A 13,447-nucleotide genomic window follows, 5' to 3' on the forward strand; every position below is an offset into this window, starting at 1 on the left:
GCCCCAACAAATTGTTAATGTCTAATAGGGAGGAAAAAAGGTTTGAGTGTTAGTGTGATTCAAACATGGTAACGATGGAATGGCTATGGAAGCCAACATAACATGGCAATTCCTCAATGCATGCCAGGAGCATTTTTGTGAATATAGAAGTAATATACAAATAAGAAAAAAATGATTGGGTAACAGTTACATCATGTGAAGTTATAACAGTTTGATGTCCATCTTTGCCACCATTTAATTTCCCCAGAATAATTAAGTAATAAAAACAATGAAATTGAATTACTTAAACTTTTGATGCATTACATAATGACCTGAGATCATTCCTCAGCATAAAACTGGCCTAATTAATGACAGAGATGAAGCAGTTATGATCTGCTGCTTATTAAATTACAGCCTCTTTCCCCATAAAAAGCTTTGAATTCTGCCCAAGAAGTTGATATATGCTTGTGTGGCTCTGCGCATCACCTACCATGAAATTTAGTGTTTCCAGGATATTTAACATTAGGACGCAGTTAAAATTAATTCTACGTGCACTTTCATCGAAAAGAAAGCTGACAACTAATGTCAATAAATCGGCTTGCAGCCACGACAGGGGTCTTTAAATCTTGTGTGTGTGTGTGTGTGTGTGTGTGTGTGTGTGTGTGTGTAAGAGGGAGAGAGAGAGTGTGAGAGAGATAGTGTGCGTGTGTGTGTGTGTGTGTAGGTGGGTGTGTGTGTGTGTGTGTGTGTGTGTGTGTGTGTGTGTGTAAGAGGGAGAGAGAGAGTGTGAGAGAGATAGAGAGTGTGTGTGTGTGTGTGGGGGGGTGTAGGGATCTTGATGCCTTTGTCAGAGAGGGGGCGGTGAAGGGAAGACAGATTCAGGAGGGGAGGGTGTAGGAGAGGGTGATTTTAGACCTGGACACTGATTAGTTGAGATGAGAGGCAGGCTGTGTGTCCTTGTCCCGACATTGTGGACCCTGATATTTGTTTGGCTTTAAATAATACCTCGGACAGTCGCTCAGAGTGATGGCCAGGGGCCTGGCTGACATTGTGACTGTGCCAAGGTGACTGACTCTGGGACATCCGCTCTCCCTCCTGCCCCTGTCAATAAGCGTCCAGTGGTGTGATGGGCCCCCCTCACCTGCTCTTCAAGATCTCATCTCTGACACCACAGAGTCTTCACGAGCGTCAGCAATCCTTTAAGAGCCCACCTGAGCTATGATTAATACACTGACGGGCCCCAGCCTGTGATGTGGGGCTGTCCTCCTTGTGAGGCTGGCTGTGTCAGATGTGTGCCTGTCTGGCAATGCATGGTTTGATTCACAGTAGTACTTTTTAATGTTTTTCTTTTTCATGACAACGTGACAATATATTAGTGTTTTGAGACCATCTTTGTTTTTGCAGTTGTTAGTTGTTATAATACATTTTTGTTCAGCTGAGTTGTGTAGATGTGTTATTATTAGCCCTGAGAATCATCTTAAAGCAGATTTACACAAAATCCCTGAGTAATCCCACAAAAATAACTTGAATAAAATGGCGTTGTACCATTCCAGAGAGCTCACTGTTCTTAGCTCATGGCTTGTGACTAACCCATGTTGTGTTTATTCTGTGGCGCCGCTGTTGGGTGAGACTACAGTACATGAGCACTTCCCCAGCTATGAGAAGATAATATGGTGTTGATTAAGTTGAGGTACAGTAACCCTGCTTGAGGGGCTGAATATGGATTATGATCTCTGTAATTATCGCTTTGCCCAGGAATGATTTATTTTCATGCTTGGGTTGATGCCTCTTCCCAGGGAAATTACTGACTGTACACGAAGCACCCAATTTTCAGCGGTGACCCCCTTCTAATTGGGCCCATTTTGGTGACACAGGGATTTACAGCTGCCGCCACCGCAGGGAATTACAAACCCAGCAGCCCTCAGACGCCACTCCGCAAAAGTGCCGAGGTCGTGAACCAGTGACCTTGAGGTTGTAGCTTCACTCATTTACATGTGGCTGCTTAGTAAAGTCTGTTATTCAAAGTGACGTATGAGTCAAAGAGCATTTAGTGAGTTGGGAGTGCAGTGATGAACTGCAGACGAGTCGTGCATTTAGCAAGGAAAGTGCCCTTCTACACTGAAGCCCATCCAAAGTATCAGGAAGCACTGCTATCAGTTTGCCAGAGCATCAGTAATCTTCTGTTTAAAGCCCCTGTTTAAAGTGTTCAGGTAGAAATATACAGTATTTCTCTCCACACACACAACAATGCACACAGACTTTACACACCTGGCATACACACCTTGTAATACATTAACCTACTTGGTAAATGAAAACATCCACAAAAGAAATATGGTAACTGCCAAACCATACCTGTCATTGTGATCATACACAGACACAAAAGTGTAAAGATTGTGGGTAGACTGTAGATTGTGTCCAGTTAATTGGAATTTGGCTAAATTTGCAACACTTAAAGACGATTACTTTCATATCTAGTCAGTTTAATTGTCAGAATTTCAGTTTTTCGAGAAGGATGGAAAATACCACCCCATCTAACTAATGAGAGAGGAAAAACAACCTGGGCAAATCTCCGTAATATCTGCAAATGTGCTGCTAGAAGCTGAAGGCCTGGTTTTTCTAATTTGTCCTATCTCCCCCTGTGATGTAGTCGGGCTGTTGATGGGCATCCAGAGCTGCCACACAGTGAGAGACTGCAGATCACACTTACATTACCCTCGGGGGAAATGCAATTATTTTGCGATTTGATGAGAAGAAAAAGCATGCTCTTTTATCAGACAAATAATAACAGGAATGTCAGATCCTGTCTGCATAGATGTTTTTATCTGATATTGAATTACAAAGCAGTGTCCCATAGTATCATGGCATGGCTTGTCTTGAAGTGTTTTCATTTTGGGGTTTGAACACAATCTGTATTGACGTTCTTTCTGCAGTCATTCTAATGAAGCTGCCAGTCTTCTCCAGATGCTGTTCTCAAACACGGCGGCTGTACTAATGCATTGTGAATTCTTTGACATGTCGTGCAGTCATATCACCATGTAACATGCCATTTTTGCCATGGCTGTGAAATTACGATGGAAATCACAATGCGGCTCTCCGCAAATGCTACAAAGACAGTACCCTTCAAGCTATCGGTGACAAAGTGCCATTCTAAGTGAAATAGAATGTAGGTTGATACCTAAATCAATAATTTATTTATAAATGAAGAAAACATGAACCATCAGGCAATGATAAAACTCTTACAGACTTAGACAGAAGGATTTCTTTGTTGGATATTTAAAGATTGAATTGTTGTACATGCTGTTTTCACACTCACAACAAAGATTTCTTAGTCAAATAAAGCTAACGGCTAATGGTTTTGCAAAGAATTTTTTATCAGAGAGAATCGAACCTTTAAACATCCATCTATAGAGAAGGTTTTACCAGCTCCTGGTGGTTCTAGGTGCCCCCATGCGGGATAGCACATACTGTAATAATGCAACTGCACTAACATGTTTTTTCTCTTTCTTGCATGTTCCTACCTGGTGTTGATGCCGATCTTATAGGTAAGAATACAACCTAAAATATAGCATAATATGTAAAACATGTACAACCATACTCACTGGTAAGAATGCAACCTAAAATATAACATAAAATGTAAAACATGTACAACCATACTCATTGGTAAGAATGCAACCTAAAATATAGCATAACATGTACAACCATACTTACTGATTTCTTCACACCCAAATGGTTAAATATCTGTACATAATGCAGCAAAAAAAGATTCCTGCTGCCAGTTTGTTTGTTTGTTTGTTTGAAGGTGGAAATCCTTGCCACAATCTCTCAGGGCCATGCAGACATGCGGGGCTTCGTTTCGGTCTTAAGTGTACTTACAGTGCCTATATGCACAAGGACTGAAGTGAATTTATGGCTTTAATTTTCCCTGAAACATGCCCGGCTTCCAGGTGCTGCAGCGCTTTGGCTGCAGACAGGGGTCACTCTGATTAATAGCCGTTCTTTCATGGGGATGACAAACACTGAAATGTTGTCATCAGGAGTGCAGCTTCCTCTTTGTTCATCCCCCCACAGCTGTGGCAGCTTGGCAAATCATGAGTTTCCAGGCTTAAATCTGCCAAATTGCAGACAAAACAAAGCCATCAGCTGAACAAATATGTTTGGGTCCCGTTCTGCCTGCTAGTCCACACTCCGCAGTCAGGGACTACACCGAGTGCTTAGCGTGCGTAATTACGCTAAGTGGCAAATAGTAGGCTCGGACTGAGTAGGAATTGTCTCATCATGCTCAATTAACACCTACTTGATTATGGTTAATTACTACTGTTTGATAATAGAGGAGCAACGTTGTCAGTCTCCAGACGAGACGAAGCCATCTGGATCAGTGGTAGACATATGCTGGCGGCTCGTCTGACGCGAGGCGAGCTGTCAGAGTCCTACAGACAGGCAGGTGTCTCCACCGCACGATCCCACACCTCAGCGGTGAGCGAGTGCTCAACAACACCTGCAATAGCACAGGACTAGCCCTGTGCCACTCATCATCCCCCCCTGTGTGTCCACCCCTCTGGGCTAGACTCTATAGGCCATATTAGAACCGCTGACCAGTTGTGGAGACACTGAACGCAGACCATCATCTGCATGCATTCCAGCTTAAAAAGTTAGGAAAAGGTTGCATGAGATGCCATTAAGAAACCAGCCAGTGTGCCATGGAGCCTGAGAAATCATTTGAAACAGAAGGCCCCCTGCTGTAAACAAAAGAAATGATCTCCAGTTTACACTGCCTGTATGTCCTTGTTAATTAGCAGTACACACAATGTGAAATTAGCTATGAAGCAGCAACCAGAAGATAAATAGTCCCCTATTTGAAAGAATAAAGGAAAGATTTGGTGCCACAGCATTTGTCATGTGTAATTGTGGGATCAATTAAAATTCGAGATAATGATGATTTATAAACGTTTCTATGTAATTCGATATTCATTAAATTAACCAGACACATGGTGGTATCAGCTTGTTAATTATGTTTTCTTTTCTTGAAAGGAGCCTTTGAGAATGTAATTGCTCGAAAGTTTATTAGCCAATTCTCGTAGATGAGATGCAGTGTTGTGACGTATCATTTAGACTGCAGTACTACCAGAGACGGTTGATAAAGCGAGACGATAACGTTAACTATAGAATCTTTGGTACTACTATCTCCTCGTTGCTTGTTTACAGAAGGATATGTTCTCGTTTCTAGTTTCTGCCCAATGTGTTCCACTGTACGTGCAGTGGTGCTGTATGGCAGTCCCCTTATAACATGCATTTGCTGTACATGGTTACAAAAACAAGACTGTGTGGCGTAACCGCTCAGTTTTCGTCCATATTACACAAGCAGTGAGCAGAAAATACATGTTAGTCAGTCCTTATTTCCGCCAACTCTGCTTGTTCATAACATTTCATTGAGTTTGAATAAATCACGTTGTGGATATTGCGTGTGCTTGCTTTGTCAGTGAGGCATCCAGAGTGTGACTGAGGAGCCCTCTGTGGTGAGCCCGTGGAATATGGATATGCATATTGTTTCCGAGGCGACTGTGGTCAAATGAGAAATGGTGCTGTTTGGGCGGCATAATGCCAACAATTCATTATGCACTTGTAATTCATGCAATTCGAGCACACCAGACAGGAGTGATTGGAGGATGTGGCGTTGATGTGCCCTCATTTCCTGAGCAGGACGAAGATGTAGGCCAAGTGGAAGAGCGCCAAATGATTCAACATCAGAAGGAAGAGGGGGGAATCCTTCTCATACGAGAGGAAGGTTCTTTATTCATTTCCTTAGATTAGCATCAAGTTTATGTCACCAGCAAAGTAGCTTTATTGACTCTCAGTGATGCATCCCTTTCTGCCTGCGTTGTCATTGGTTGTCATGCTGACATTTTCATGTATGTCTCTTGCTAATGCCTCCAAATTACTCTCTGTCCTGAAATGTAACAATTGCAGAGTTAATTTTAATAAGATTCCCTTTGACTTTGAACCGTGCTCCTCTCTCCCTGCCTTTGTGGAATACAAATTGTAACCTGTTTTTAAAGGCGCACAAGGCAGTGCACTTTAATCGGATTTGACAACATCATATTAGGCACAACAACTACGCATAATGTACCGAAAAATTGGACGTGAAATTGGAAACATAGCCAGGAATAAAGTAAATTTACATGGTTTGGTAGTTTGGATGTCTGATATCATATTCTCTCATGCAAGCTCGATATGGAAGAAGTCATGAGTGTGTGTGTATGTGTATGTGTGTGTGTGTGTGTGTGTGTGGAGGGGGGGGCTTTAACAATGGATATCAGTGAAAAGTGCTTTTAAAGTTAAGGCTGATGGATGGCTTGTCAAAAAAAATAATTGCACTGGTTGGGAAAGTGGAGCTGCATGTGGAGGGGGAGAGCGCGGGATATAGAGAGAGGATGATGGGAAGTGACAGTGGTCTGTCAAGAGGCAGTGGCTGCCCAGAGAAGTGTGAAGCCCCAGCTATAAGGTGGCAGAATAGAACAGGCTGTCAGAGCGGGAAAGTGGCTTTAATATGGCGAAAAGCAAAGGAATCCGCCTGTCAGCCCTGCTCAGCCAAGCCGAAAGAGGGGAGAGGAGGGATACAGCAGGAAAGGTACAGACAGGAGAACCTAGAGACGGAGCGGCACGAGCACTAGAGGTGTGTGTGTGTGTGTGTGTGTGTGTGTGTGTGTGTGTGTGTGTGTGTGTGTGTCAGTAAGTATGGCACAGTGGGAAATTGTGTAGGACAGAGGAACAGCCAATCCCTTTCATTAGAGGTCCCTGTGCTAGGTGAGGTGCTGAAAGTCATCAGATTGCCAGTGCTGCCGGTGTGCTGGCACAGAGCGCTTTAGTGGGCGGGGGACAGCACCGCGGCCCCTCCTGTCCCCAAAATCTTGATGGCAATGCTCAGTAATGAAACAACTCAGTAATACGTGGACATGGACAAATGTCATTTTGCATTTCTCCGTGCCGAGGAAGGGCTCATTACAGAGACAGGGCAGGTTTACAATTATGCTGTGTCTCCTTGGACATGTGCATGAATAGAGTGAATATATTCAGTAATGTCTGTATAGCTTTGACCTTCGCTAAGAGACGCCGACATTTAATTTGTCATCTTAAAATAGCCTAAGGGGTCGATGCGTTGATACATGTATGTACAGTATTCTTATTGGTACAGCAAGACTGGTTGCATTTATGCTTGCATCCATTTCACTTATTGCTAGCAAATGTAGATACAGTTAAATGCATAACTTTAAATTAGCACTGATACAGTTAAATGCATAACTTTAAATTAGAATAATCGCCTTTGACCATCATGTACAAGGTATTTGTGTTGAATTTATTTCTGAATTTTGTCGTAGGATGTAAAATAATTTTAGGCAGTCAATCTGTTTGTTGAAGCAACACCTGTTTTCCTGGTGATGAGTTCTCAAGGCCCTGTGCTATCTTGCAAGCTAGTTCAGATGGCATGTTGCTAGCGCCTAAAGTAGGCTGACAGGCAATCCTGCTCTCATAGCATAAATAGTATCAGATGTAATGATCTAGGTACCACACTAACTTATCACTGCCTGTCAAGGATCATTGCTCAGTGAATAAAGTGTATACATAGTACTACTGTGGTAATAGATGCTAAAGAACCCACAGTGATTCTCTTTTCCTCTGGTCTATCCCAACATACTTTGGTCAGAGGGCCACTAATCTGAACCTATAGCACGCTTGCCCTAACGTTGGTGTTGACATGATTTATGGTTTCATCTGTTTTATCTGTTTCCTCTGTCATTGACATGCCGCTAAGATTAATTTTGAGCACAGTTATACATACAGCAGGTGCTTACAGTTAGTAGTATCTAATAATATTGCTAAAAATATAATTGAATAAGTTCATTTTGCATTGTCAACACAAATCTAGATAGTGTAAGGTCTGTATTCTTGTCTTGGAAGTCAGCACGTTATATTTTTTTTCCCTGCATGTGTCTTATGTGTGATAGATCAGAATCTATGATCTGTATCCTCACATTCATAAGCAATTAGTCCAGCCATAATTTATTCTCCATTAGAAAGATAATTGCTGTTCTCTCTAGTTTCTTTGAAAGTTAAATTACAGCCTCATTTTCTACAAATATAGGATTTAAAGATTTAAAGGGCCACTAAGCATTCACATCATGAAAATTAGTTACTGCATGAAGTTATCATTACAGATTATAATATAATCATATGTATCACCATGAACTTTTACTGTGCCATTGCAAGTAAAAAGCAATTATTATAGAGACTAAAATCTAATGATAATTGCAATCATAGGAGATAATATGGTTCATGCTGTACTCTTGGTGTAACACCAAGCACTCCGTAAGTGCTGAAAACAGTGTGCTCAGACTTTGATACTAATGTGAAATAAAGACTTGACATCTCTCTTTAATTTCACCTTTTCACAGCTTCATAGCCTCTTTCTCCCAAAGACGTGCAGCATACAGTACACCCGCCCACACACACATACACTTTTCAAGGCAGCACAGACAGTAGCTCCACAGAGTGCGTTTAATAGTCTGTTTCTATTATAACATATGTGTAAGGGGAACCTTTGCATGAAGGATCAGGAATCATGGCCGCCTCTCTCCCACACTATAGATGAAATAATAACAGCCGAGCGCCGGAGTGTACAGTATGTCACGCGGTGGAGTGCTAGGACCGGGCAGAGAAAGTGAGTCCACTTCTGATTGCTGGAGTGATCTATGGACTGACCTAACAAAGAGAGCGAGTGCCTGGGAAAGCAGGCCACTTTAATGGATGGAGAGGGAGCAGGCCTCATTTAGAAAGAGGAAGGCTGTTTGCCCTGCCGATACGACACCGGGAGAGTGGACGGGCATTGATCTACACCCCGCAAATGACAACTGAGAATTCAGCAATAATCATGACGAATGAGAGGAGGGTTTGCGGCATGGAGGGGAGGGGAGAGGGGGAAAAAGAAAAGTCAATAGCCACGGGCCAACAAAAAAAAAAGAAGGAATCTCAAGGTCGCGGTGATGGGGACCGGGTGAATCTCTCTCCTCCTCAGCCATCACCAGAGGAACAGACCGCACGTCCTCTGAGGCTCATCAGTGACATCACTGCGTGGACTCTGACACTGAGTGGGCCTCTAGGTGATGTCTGATTTGTGTGTGCAGAGAGGGTTGGCTGAAGGAATATGGGATTCTGCTGGAGCTGTATGAAGCCCCACTCAGTATTCATATATGTGTTCCAGAAATATAGATCTGTTGTTGTCAACACAACGGAAATAGATCTATCATCTGTAAAAGATATGAAGATAGGTCACGGGGTGTATCCATTTTTCCATTTAAACATGCATCTCTCCTCACTCCCTTGTATGTATTGGGAGATTATGAAATGCACTGCTCTGGGCTTTGGTGTCAGGAAAAAGGCAGACTGGCCAGAGGAAATCATTCCCCCTCAGCACAGTCATTTAAGGGGAAACGTTCCTCTCTTTTTTTTAGTGGATTAGAGTAAAACAATAATGATTAAATTGCCTGTGCAAATCAATCCGCGCCACTGATAAGACGGCATGCATAATGGCCCCGCAGCCTCCCCAGCAGGCTGCAGCAGCGGAGGCTGTGGCCCAGGCGCGCGCTGCCTCGTCTCTGTGGGATGAAGCATTTTCTAATCAGCTTTATCACTCATATCTGAATTTATCTTATTCCAGGCAAATGCCAATATATTAGCCCGGCTTGTATGATACACAAGGTGACCCTGCTGACTTAATGACATAATACATTATCCTTAATGAAGTCAATATCTTGTCTTTTAGCTGTCTGTCTATTGGGGCGATTAATTGCAGTGTCATTAAAGTTAGCTCTCTTTTCATTTGAGCTTGGCAAGTGGCATAAAACTAATGTTCTTAGTTATCAACCACTGAAATAGAATGGAGGTTGGGGGAAATTGCAGAGCGAGCAGAGGGGAGTTGGGACCACCGAGAGCAGGGCTGTTTTCAGCGCCAGTACAGTGTGCTATTGCAGGAAAACATGGCTGCCAAAGCATTGCCACGGAGCAGTGCACATTGTAGTACTCCTGTGATTCCTACTGTTTATAGAACATAGGCATACTGTTTAATGGATGTGGTACTGAATGTGGTACTGTTTTATGTTTATTTTCTAGCAAATATCATGTTGATATGTTGATTGTTTGTTCATTTCTTTGTTTACATAATTGTTACAGTGTTAGTGTCATGTTGGAATATTAGGCATGTCATACTGCTGCTGTCAGGTGCGTATGTTTGTGTGTGTGCAGAAGAGATGTAGAGACGTATAGAAAGAGCCTTGGTGTTTATCTAATGTGTGCAAGGTCAAAGTACAAGTGCTCCATCATGTGCGGATGATTGACAGGTCTCCGAGAGCTTGGGCTATGAAATATGGCACTTGGCTGTGACCGTGCGTGTTTGAAGAGGACACGAGCTGCTCGTGTCTGCCTCCTAAACTCACACCCGGCTGACAGCTTGGGCTAGAATATTAATCTCGAGAGGGTGACAACAGCCCGGGGGCACAGACTAGCCGTGGTCGATCAAAACAAATGAAGATCCACATGTCACATTGTCATTACATTAAGTGCTTCACAGGGGTGTCACTAATGGCACAGCACAATGATTCATGACCCCTGAAAATCTTCACCCCTGGCTCCTCAGACCCATCTGCAGGCAGAGGAGGGACTGCTATTGATTTTACATCTGAGTGAATATTTTTTTGGTGCATACTGTATGTGTGATGTTGGAGCAGCTCAGGATCATACAGACAGGCCTTGGAATGACTGCACACAGCTGTGCACATCTCCAGAAATCACAGGTTAGCTTCATATTCATGTGTGCGTGATGTCTCTCATCCTGTGCCTTTGTAGAAAATCAGCTTTGTAATGCTAACGCTAGGCAAACGCCTGGCAGTGAAGCGGTGTGTCCTTCCAGAGAGTGTCAGGGGGGCCATTGTTGCTGTCGCCTGCCCTCATGGTCCCCCCTGCTTCCCCCCACTGGTGCTGAAACAAGCCGACAGGATGGGGTAATTTACAATGTGTTATCTTTGTCTATAGCGGTGAGATGATATGAAGTAAATCAAGGTACGAGTAATGAAAGACAGAGAATTTATTCCTGCGAGCACATTTTAAGTGTAGTATCTGTTATGGTGGCAGTGCCTGAAGAGGCTGAAATGAGACATGGGCGAAGGGCAATAAAGCAGGGGTGGGCCCCCCTCATGTTAATGCTGTCTGTCTCCGGGTTAGTAATTGGCTTGCGGCTGATGAGTTGTGCCCAAGACAAAGTGTAAATCCCAGCGCCTGCTGTAAATCCTGCATTGTTGGAACAAGGTGCAATCCCAACAAATATTGATCCTGCCCAGGGTGCGCAGCAGAGTTTGAGCAAAAAAAAAAGAGGGGAGTAGAAAAAGCTGTTGGTGGCTGTGTTGCTCAAATGACTCAAACTAGGACTCCTCATGTAGTGGTCTGTGCCATCTCTGTGTTCTGTGAGTTGTCCTGTCCTGCTGGCAAAGTGTTGAGTTCAGGCAGGCTCAGTCCCTGCCTCAGTCATTGCAAGCGCCTCTTGATTGATTAATCACCCACTATGTGGATACTGTTTTTAGAATTGATTTAGATTAAGTGTTAGTATAATTTGTATTTTAGTATATTTAGTATATTCTTATCTTCTACTGTCCTTATTGCTTAGTTGTGTTTTTTATATTATATACTTTGAATTACTTTTTCTGCTGTTAGTGAATGTGTGTGTGTTGTCTGTATGCTACTGAGACCTTGAATTTCCCCTGGGGATCAATAAAGTATCTATCTATCACTATCTATCTAGTTGTTCTGCTTTTGAAATATTTGGGGGGATTTTTTCCCCTCGCCACAGGCGTCTTCTGAAATAAGATGAAGGTGAAAGCCAGCTGTTGGGTGTTCGGTATTTTGGAGCAACTGGAAACGAGAGGGCAAGGTTACTCAATGGTCTGGTTGTGTTTCCACAAAGAGGTTTCTGGAAACAGAGGGAGCCAAACACAATGACATTCAAACTACTTAAGCAGGCGCTCAGTCTACACAAGCTGACACATTTTTGGATATCCAGTGTGAGGAAATGTCTGTGAATGTCTATGTACAATGTACCCCTGCCAATAAACAGGGATTTATTGTACAGTAAGTCAGTCCATTGCTGAAATTTGCATATACAAAAGCTTCTTTGTGTGGCATCAATCTTATATACATCCCATATTAGTCTCTGTTGAATTACGGTGTCTTCAAGTCATCGACATCATTTCCTAATGATTGTATGGTCAGAGTGAGCGTGTATAATGGTTGAGGTCAAAGCTTAATGAGAACATCTCAACATTAAACTGAAGCCGTTCCAAAGACACACAGCCATCCCATGCTTAACTGAAAATGGCACAATCCTATATTTGACTGAACTCCATAAATTTAACCTTTTGCTTTTAAAATGCCTCTCAGCTCAAGTTAAGCTCACGGCTGGCCCCGCATGTCTGTGATCCAGGCAGACAGCTTATCGTTAGATATTTCCTATTTGCCTTGACAAGCTGGTGGCAGGTAGTGCTCCCTGCCTCCGTGGAGCCTACTGGTGTTGGGTATCTGTGACAGGCCGCCTCCTGCTCTGAAATGAGTATGTTAATGTGAAGAGATGTAGATTTTCATTACATGGAAAGTTAGCCTGCTCCTCATGCAAAGTCTCTATGAGGCAATTTCATGAGGGAGGTGAATCATTTGAAAAGTAATTTGAAAAGCGGCCCTGACACGCTCGAGGAATGTATCCTGAGCATGTTTGACAAATAGAAAAGGTCATGTCATTTGTAGTCACAATCATCTAGCCCCTGCTCTCCCACCTGTCTGTCTCGGACATTAATCATGTTGAGCTTTGGCTAACCTTGGTTACACAGGTTAGCTGTACGCTGTGACACTTGAAATTTCCATGCTGTACTTTGACGTTGTTGTTCCACAGACTCATCTGTAAGATTCTGTTGAATGTACTGTTTCAATGGGTCCTCTCAAAACATAGCTTGTGAAGACATGAAACTGAGGCCGTGTTTCTCTATGGCAGCTCTATGGCAGATGGCTGAATCAAGGTTGGAAACTGTTGTACAGTTTTGTGAACCAGGCCCCTCTGGCCACCCGTGGACAGGACTTACTCATGTGTTTTCTGTCTCTTTTCTGTCTTGTGTGGGCTGTATGAATGATAATATGCATTTTGCTCTCTGTGCTATAATGAATTAATTGTTTTGAGAGTCACATGATAATGTCTTTTATTTTAATGCTCATATGCATGTATTCACTCTCTCCCACACTTTGGCTGTTCATCAGCATAAAACATGCTGTGATAGCACCTCATCATCATGTTGGTAGTTGGATATGTTATAGGTCACGATTCACGAATGCTAGCACTCTCCGCTGGTCCTCAGGAATGGGAACCTGAGGTAACGTGAGGGCC

General features: G+C 43.0%; 1 protein-coding gene across 1 annotated transcript in view; it reads left to right on the plus strand.

The window, feature by feature from the left end:
• lrmda (leucine rich melanocyte differentiation associated) overlaps positions 1-13,447 on the plus strand; it is a 194,058-nt gene that overhangs the window by 90,258 nt on the left and 90,353 nt on the right. The gene's annotated exons all lie outside the window — the stretch shown is intronic.

This window comes from Alosa pseudoharengus, unplaced genomic scaffold (assembly GCF_046254945.1).
Source record: "Alosa pseudoharengus isolate Yale_2024_CS ecotype anadromous, Long Island Sound unplaced genomic scaffold, YU_APseudo_1.1 YU_APseudo_1.1_scf_15, whole genome shotgun sequence".
Classification (NCBI taxonomy): Eukaryota; Metazoa; Chordata; class Actinopteri; order Clupeiformes; family Clupeidae; genus Alosa; species Alosa pseudoharengus.